The sequence below is a fragment of the Tachyglossus aculeatus genome, chromosome 5 (genome assembly GCF_015852505.1).
Source record: "Tachyglossus aculeatus isolate mTacAcu1 chromosome 5, mTacAcu1.pri, whole genome shotgun sequence".
NCBI classification, from domain to species: domain Eukaryota; kingdom Metazoa; phylum Chordata; class Mammalia; order Monotremata; family Tachyglossidae; genus Tachyglossus; species Tachyglossus aculeatus.
In genome coordinates this window covers 1,128,497-1,137,229 of record NC_052070.1, presented here as the reverse complement: position 1 = coordinate 1,137,229, position 8,733 = coordinate 1,128,497, and the positions used below count along the sequence as shown (strand labels likewise).

The following is an 8,733-nucleotide window of genomic DNA, read 5'->3' as shown; positions in this document are numbered from 1 at the left end:
AACACTGCTGTCCTGCTGCTGCATCTTGCAGTGATTATACTTATCAATCATTCCTGCAGTACTTTTGCATGTACACATAATTCGCTCTAGCCAGCACTATTTCCACAGAGACTTGGCCTCCAAAACAGAAGCAGTGTGGCTTAGTGGAAAAAGCCTGGGCTTGGGAGTCAGAGGTGGTGGGTTCTAATCCCACTCTGCCACTTGTCAGCTGTGTGACCTTGGGCAAGTCACTTAACTTCTCTGTGCCTCTGTTACCTCATTTGTAAAATGGGGACAAAGACTGTAAGCCCCACATGGGACAACCTGATGACCTTGTATCTACCTCAGTGCTTATAACAATGCTTGGCACATAGTAAGTGCTTAACAAATACCAACATTATTATTATTATAAGCATCTCAGAGTACAGTGGGGAGGAGAGCAGAGGGCTGTGTGCCACACTTCTTCAGAATCTCTGTCCAGGAAATGCTTGGGCCAGGGACAATGGTGACAGGGATAATAATGGTGGTATCTGTAGTGACCTGACTGTGTGCCAATCACTTTACTGAGCTCTGGGGTAGATACAACATAATCAAGTCCCACATGGAGGGAAGTAGCACAGGTATTTAATCCCCATTTTGAAGATGAGGGAATTGAGGTGCAGAGAAGTAAACTTACTTGCCCAAGGTCACACAGCAGGTTAGTGGTAGAGCCAGGATTAAAACCCAGGTCCTCTAACTCCCAAGCCCATACTCTTTCCGCTATATACCGCTCCTATGATAATAATAATAATAATGATGGTATTTGTTAAGTGCTTACTATGTGCAAAGCACTGTTCTAAGCACTGGGGTGTTTACAAGGTGATCGGGTTGTCCCACAGGGGGCTTACAGTTTTAATCCCCATTTTACAGATGAGGTAACTGAGGCACAGAGAAGTTAAGAGCTTAGTACAGTGCTCTGCACATAGTAAGCGCTCAATAAATACGATTGATTGATTAAGTGACTTGCCCAAAGTCATACAGCTGACAGTAGGTGGAACTGGGATTTGAACACATGACCTCTGACCCCAAAGCCCGGTCTTCTTCCACTGAGCCATGCTGCTTCTATGATGATGGACCAAAAACAATGGCAGTAAGGACAATGGGCTGGGAACAGTGGAAGAGGGCCAGTGGTGGCAGTGACAATGGGTCAGGAACAACGGTGGCAGGGATGATGGGCCAGAGACAGTGGAGGAAGGGACAATGGGCTTGGAAGAGACTCCAAGAGACTCTCCCTCTTCTAGACTGTGAGCCCGTCTCTATATGTTGCCAACTTGTACTTCCCAAGTGCTTAGTACAGTGCTCTGCGCATGTTTAGCGCTCAATAAATATGATCGAATGAATGAATGAATGAAAGAGACAGTGAGTCGGGTACAATTGTGGCAGGGCCAATGGGCCAGGACCAAAGAACAGGATCAATGATGCTAAGGACAATGGGACGTGGACAATGGACCAAGGAAAATGGTGGCAGTGCCATAGATACACCTGCTAATATCTGTGAGGCCCAGCCCGAGGAGAACCATAGACCAAAGGCAGAGTCTCCCATGTGACTGGTTGCCTCAGGATTCCCTACCGAGGTCCAGCTGCTGCCCGTTATGGACGGGGTGCACTGAGGCAACACGGAGGCTGGGAGGGTCCTGGGGCCATGCTCCGGAGCTCTCTGTCATTCCCTCCCTCCCTTCCTTCCTCCATCTGACTGGACTATCATGTAGGCTCAAACAGACTGGGGCTCAGCTGTTCAGAGTCCGCTGAACAGAAGCAGAATTCTCTTAGTGAAGCTTCCAGAATCAGGGGGGCATATTATCATTGACTTCTCATTCTAGAATCCAGATAAGAGGACAGTTTTTCTGGAAGCCCCTTTCTGGAGGCCTCAGAGTGTATTTAGGACAGATCAGGATCAGTATGGAGAGACCTTAATTCCTAATGCTTCCTTCACTCCCAGAGGGAGTTGTTGGAGCAAGGGTTTCTGCAACCTTGTTTCCTCCTCCCTCTCCCCCTTCCCAAACCATCTTTCAGTGGGGGTCTGCCTCAGAACATATTTGTCCTACAGATTTCCACCAGGAAGTCTTTCTTTTCAGATGCCTAATTTATGGTTCAGGTTGATCACAGCCCTGCCTCTATTTCTTCCCATTCAACTCCCTTCTTGACCCTCTACCCTCCCCTCTGGCCTACTTAACTCCACTGAAACTGCTCCACCCGAGGTCACCAATGAGTTTCTTGCCAAATCTAACAATTTACTCCTCTTTAATCCTCGTTGACCTCTAGGCAGACTTTGATACTGGACCACCCCTTTCTTCTGGAAAACTATCTAATGTTGACTTCATGGATACTGTCCTCTCCTGATTCTCCTCCTACCTCTCTGGCTACTCATTCTCAGTCTATTTCTCCAGCTCTTCCTCTGCTTCCCACTCCTAACTCTGGGGGCTCTCAAGGTTCAGTTCTAGGTCCCCTTCTAAACTCCATCTACACCCATTCCCTTGGGGAGTCCATTCACTCTTATGGTTTCAACTACCACTTCTATGCAAATGACTCCCCAGACTACCTCTCCAACCCCAACCTCTCTCCTGCTCTGCATTTTTGCCTCTGCTGCTACCCACAGGACATGTCTACATGAGTATAGAGCTCTACTTACCTCCAGTCTCTTTCCTCTCTGGTCTACACTTCACTCTGCTGCCCAAGTCAATTTTTCTAAAACACTGTTTCTTGCCCATGTCTCCTCTACTCCTCAAAATCCTCCAGTGGTTGCCCAATTCCTCTCTATATCAAACAAACTCCTGACAATCAGCTCTCTATCAATCAGCTCTCCAGTCGCTACTTAACCTCACTCCTCTTCCTCTACAACCCAGTCCACACACTTCACTCTGACATCAACCTCCTCACTGTGCCTCTGTCTCGTATCTTTCACCATTGACTTCTTACTCTTGCCCTCCCTCCTGTCTGGAACTCCTTTCCCCTTCACATCTGGCAAGCCACTACACTACCTGTCGTCCAAGCCCTTCTGAAATCACATCTCCCTCAGGAAGCCTTCCATGATTAATCCTTCATCTCCCCAGTCAATATTCCTCCCTACCGTCACCCCACCACTCCCTCCTCACCTAAGCACGTGGGTAGTCAACACTCACAATTCAGTGCACTTATGTACATTCCTTTATAGAAGTAACATGGTGTAGTGGATAGAGCTCAGGCCTAGGAGTCAGAAGGTCATGCGTTCTAATCCAGGTTCCACCACTTGTCTGCTGTGTGATCTTGGGCAAGTCCCTCCCCTCACCATTGCCCCCACTTGCTCCTTTTGCTCTACCCCCCTCCCCGCTCCACAGCATTTGTGTATATATGCACATATTTATAATTTTAATTCTATTTATTTTTTATTAATGATATGTATATATCTATAATTCTGTTTACTTATAATGATGCTACTGATGCCTGTTTGCTTGTTTTGATATCTATCTCCCCCTTCTAGACTGTGAGCCCACTGTGGGCAGGGATTGTCTCTATTTGTTGCTGCATTGTACTACCCAAGTACTTAGTACAGTTTTCTGCATACAGTAAGTGCTCAATAAATACAAATGAATGAATTAACTTCACTTCTCTGGGCCTCAGTTACCTCATCTGTAAAATGGGGACAGACCGTGAGCCCCACATGGGACAGGGACTGTTTGTATCCACCCTCCTGCTTAATGATAGCATTTAATGATAGCATTTATTAAGCGCTTACTATGTGCAGAGCACTGTTCTAAGCGCTGGGGAGGTTACAAGGTGATCAGGTTGTCCCACGGGGGCTCACAGTCTTCACCCCCATTTTACAGATGAGGGAACTGAGGCCCAGAGAAGTTAAGAGACTTGCCCAAAGTCACACAGCTGACAAGTGGTGGAGCCGTGATTTGAACCCATGACCTCTGACTCCAAAGCCCGGGCTCTTTCCGCTGAGCCACGCTGCTTCTACAGTGTTTAGTGCTTAGCACAGTGCTTAGTGCTAGTGCTTAGTACAGTGCCTGGCACAAAGTAAGCACTTAACAAATACCATAATTATTATTATTATTATTATTTACTTACCCCTACCTACAACTTATTTAAATATTTTTCTCCCCTGCTAAAGGGAAGATGCTAAAGATGCTAAGATGCTAAAGGGCAATATTCTATTGTACTTTCCCAAGTCCCCTCTCAAGGTCACACCTGGAGAGTTTCCAGTACTCTACCAGTCTCGTCTATGGAAGGGAGAGTCAAGCCGAGGCATTCCCACTCCATTCCTAGCTTGGGCAGTGGCTAGGGAGTGGAAGACAATCTGCTACAATTCAAAACTCAACTGTGCTGGGCAGCAGGGGCATGGGAGAAGGTCGAGGACAGAGACTCATGTTGACTGCATGGAAGGAGGCAATGGTAAATCACTTCCATATTTTCACCAAGAAAACTCTATGGATACACTACCAGAACAACTGCAAATGGAGGTGCGATGTCCTGGGAGAGATGTGTCTATGGCGTTGCTATAGGTCAGAGACAACTCGACAGCATAAGATGAGAAGAACTTTACCAAGCAGCATGGCGTAGTTGATAGAGCACAGGTCTGGGAATCAGAAGGTCATCATTCTAATCCCTGTTCCTCCACTTGTCTACTGTGTGACCTTGGGCAAGTCACTTCACTTCTCTGGACCTCAGTTCCCTCATCTGTAAAATGGGGATTGAGACCTTGAGCCCCACGTAGGACAGCGACTGTGTCCAACCTGATTTGCTTGTATCCACCCCAGAGCTTAGTACAGGGCCTGGCACATAGTAAGCACTTAACAAATACCACAACTATTACTATTAGTTGTAGTAGTAGTAGTAGTAGTAGTAATAGTAGTAGTAGTAGTAGTAGTAGAAGTAGTAGTAGTAGTAGTAGTACAGTGCTCTGCATAAACACTCAATAAATATGATTAATTGATTGCTACAACTTGGCCGGAGAAGGAGAGGGAGAGTAAAATGAGTTTAACCTCACTCCAGTCAATTTTACTACTTTTCAATATAGCTGTGGAAACATGGCAGTTTGGGAGAAAGGTGAGCCCTCTCGGCTAAAATAACACTTTGGGATATTCTGTGAATTTCAATAATCTCCAAGTGATGATATTTTGGGAGCTCTGAGGGAAATGGAGGGGAGTGGGGCAGGCATCTTTTAAAGGCTGGGCCTCTTGGGATCAGAGTGGCAAAGAAAGATAAAAGGATAGAAACCAAAGCAGAGAGAGAGACAGAGAGACAGAGTGATGGGGGATAGAGAAAGACAGAGAGACAGAGTGATGGGGGATAGAGAGAGAAAAAAATGGAAAACTAGGGGGCGGGGTTTGAAACCCAGTTCTTCCACTTGTCTGCTGCGTGACCTTGAGGAAGTCACTTTACTTCTCTGTGCCTCAGTTACCTCATCTTTAAAATGGGGATTAAGACTGTGCATCCCATATGGAACATGGACTGTGTCCAGCTTGATTAGCTTGTATTTACCCCAATGATTAGTACAGTGCCTGGCCCATAGTAAGCATTTAACAAAAACCCTGAGAGAGAGAGAGAAAGACAGAGCAGGAAAGTGATGGGGATACAGAGTGAAAGAAGAAAAAGACAGGAAAAAGGAACCAAAGAGAAGAGGGTCATCAGAACTGGAGTGACTTACATACCCACAAACACACATAAACAACTCCCCCTCACAATCAGAAACAATGCCCTCAAGCAAACACACAGACAAGTTACATGGATACACATACATACACACACAATCACACACACCCAGCCCTTCAGTCATTGGAACTACTCTTTGCCCTCCTCCTTGGTTAGCACACATCTTCAGGCTGCTCCGGCTGAGGAAGTAACACTCTCCTCTTCTCTCGCTCCCTCTGCATCTCCCTGACTTACTCCCTTTATTCATCCCTCCTCCCAGCCCCATAGAATCTAGGTACATATCTGTGATTTGTTTATATTAATGTCTACATCCTGCCCTGGACTGTAAGCTCAATTTGGGCAGTGAATGTGTCTGTTTATTGTTATATTCATTCATTCTCTCCTAAGTGTTTACTACAGCGCTCTGCACAGTAAGCACTCAATAAATGATTGAATTAATATATGAATGAATGAAAGCCACAGAGGGTGCCACGTACCCAACAGCTTCTTCAACCAGCCATGCTCCCTGCTGACCATAGTGTCCAATGCACCACTCCCTCCTTGAGACTCAGCGTCCACTATGGCATCTGGTCTATTCTAGTCCCTTCTTAGTGCCTGCTGATTGGTGCCAAAGCCAGAACCTCAGTCATTCCCAAAAGTCTCCCTGACATCATCTTGTGAGTGCATGAGTGTGGGTGTCAGCCTCCTCAGGCCCCCAAGCTCCAGAGTCATTGCTAAGTGGGACACCAATGCTCTCAGGCAGCTGGCCCTCTTCTTCCTCCCTCCAGGGGCCACCTGCATTTGGAGACCAATCTCTGCTTGGCCACCTGGAGTCCGCCCACAAGGAGGAAGCCTCTACTCATCTCAGTCCCTTCCTTTCAGCCTCCCCTCCTGGGGAACAAGTTCTTCCTTAACAGCCCCAATCCCTGGAGCAACGAAGCAGGAATCCAGCCTCCCACCTCTTCTCCAAACCCTCTCAAGAGCCAATCATGCCTGGACCTCGAGTCACTCACAGGCCAGGCCTTGAGCACAGGGAGCTTACCTGCCTGCTTGCCCACTTGTCTGCCTGCCTGGCCTATCCAATCTTCCCACACCTCTCCATCTGGATTCCACCCCTCAACTGATACACCCCAGGAGCCTGGCTTGAAAAAAAATTAAACTTTAAACTGCAGCAATGCACCGGGATGATGGCCAGAAGGATTTTTCTCCAATAACCCCTAAATCCCTCCGCTGATCAGTATGCGAGCATGCGGGTCCATTTAATATGTACACATTCTCTCCCTCTCTCTTTGGTGTACTGCCCCCAGACTTGTTATTTTACATTTGTCTGCATTAATAGCTACATTTTCCATCTATAAGCCCAGAAAACAGCTACATTCTTCTCAAGTGTGACGGCCTCTAGGATATTTTCTCCAGCAAGAGTCTGAAGTGAGTTGGGAGCTCTTTATTTTGTCAGCACAGAACAAGGGTCACAAACCAATTCCCAGGTCCAGCCATTGCGTGCAGGGTCATGCCTGGGATGATTTTCTTTTTACCTTCCACTACCCTGGGCCACTGACCTTCCAGGTGGTAGCCCAGAGAACGCACCTTGAAATCTAGCAGTGAATGATGGTGAAATTATTGCCCAAATTGGATCCTCTGAGGAGCTTGAAACCAGCTTAGTTCACACAAAACCAGATGGGGCAACCACAATGTCAAAAGAGGTAGCCACAGGCTGCACTCATGACTTCTACATGCTCCTTTACCAACCCACAAGTAACGGACACGTGTGACATTACTAGAGATGAGGGCATTTACTAAGCATCCAGATGCAGTGTCCTGTACTGAGTGCTTGTGAAGTGCCATAGTAGTAGTTGCAGTAATAGGCATAGGAGTAGGAGTAGTAGCAACAGCAGCAGCAGTAGTAGCATGGCAGCGACAATCAGCGTCGCTTAGTGGAAAGAGCACAGGTTTGGGAGTCAGAGGACGTGGGTTCTAATCCCAACTCCGCCACTTGTCTGCTGTGTGACCTTGGGCAAATCACTTAACTTCTCTGTGCCTCAGTTACCTCACCTATAAAATGGGGATTAAAACTGTGAGCCCCACTGTGCAAAAACCTGATTACCTTCTATCTACCCCAGGGCTCAGAATAGTGCTTGGCACATAGTAAGCACTTATCAAATACCATCATCATCATCATCATTAGTAGTAGCAGCAGTAGAAGTAGCAGTACTTATCAAGTGCTCCCTTGGTTAGGCTCAATTTACTAGGGTCTTTGGGAAGTATAGAATAACAAAGTGACAGATTCTTGCCTATAAGAAGCTTACCTTCTTATGTGGGGACAGACAGAAGAGTATTCAGAAATATTCAGAAATATTCAGAATATTCAGAACTAGAGTGACCAAAAATTAATAACCAAATAAACATGCATTATGAGGTTGGGTAGAGATGAGTACATCAGTGCTGGAGATGTGGAAAACACAGTAAACAAGTAACACAATGCTTCATGACGTTGTCAAACTGTACCTTTCACTGCAATCTGCAGAACCCAGGCCACATCCCCGAACCCTCCTTCCACTCCAGAGCTGACATGAGCACCCCACCAGGTCCCTTGAACACAGGTCCTGCTTCCAAGTTGCAGGACTCAGTGGAGGGGGGTTGAGAGCTAGAAATGAAAATCCCAGAGTGAAAGGCTGGTGCCTGATGCTGTATCAGTAGTGGGCTTATTGAGGGGGACCGGTTGAAAACCAGACGATCTGGCCTAACACCACACAAATGACCAGCCTGGGTCAAAGCAGAGCGACACATAGACCCTGCTGAACAAGACATGGAACTTGTCAACTCCATGACTTGTCTGAACATAGGAGGGTCTTTAATGGCCAGGAGTAATTGGGGTTGGAGTTTGATGTCGTCTCCCAGCACATTTGAATACTTCGAGGACCATGAGGCTTAAGACTGATAATGAAGGCTACATGACTCCATCCCAGAGCAGCATTGGGGAAACTGGACCCCCAGACTGGCATCCATTACTATCGTAGGGTCTCTTGCAAATGCCACATTTCCAAAGTGCTCAGAGGCTTAAAGGGGGAAAGACTTTCTGGCAGCCCTCCTCCCCTTTCCCTT

The 8,733-nt window shown here is 46.8% G+C and overlaps 1 non-coding gene across 1 annotated transcript; it reads left to right on the top strand.

Annotated features, from left to right (window-relative positions):
• The first annotated feature begins 4,170 nt into the window (after positions 1-4,170).
• LOC119929361 lies at positions 4,171-4,308 on the top strand. The gene has a single exon (XR_005451488.1). It is a non-coding gene; the product is annotated as a small nucleolar RNA SNORA7 (small nucleolar RNA).
• The last annotated feature ends 4,425 nt before the right edge of the window (positions 4,309-8,733 follow it).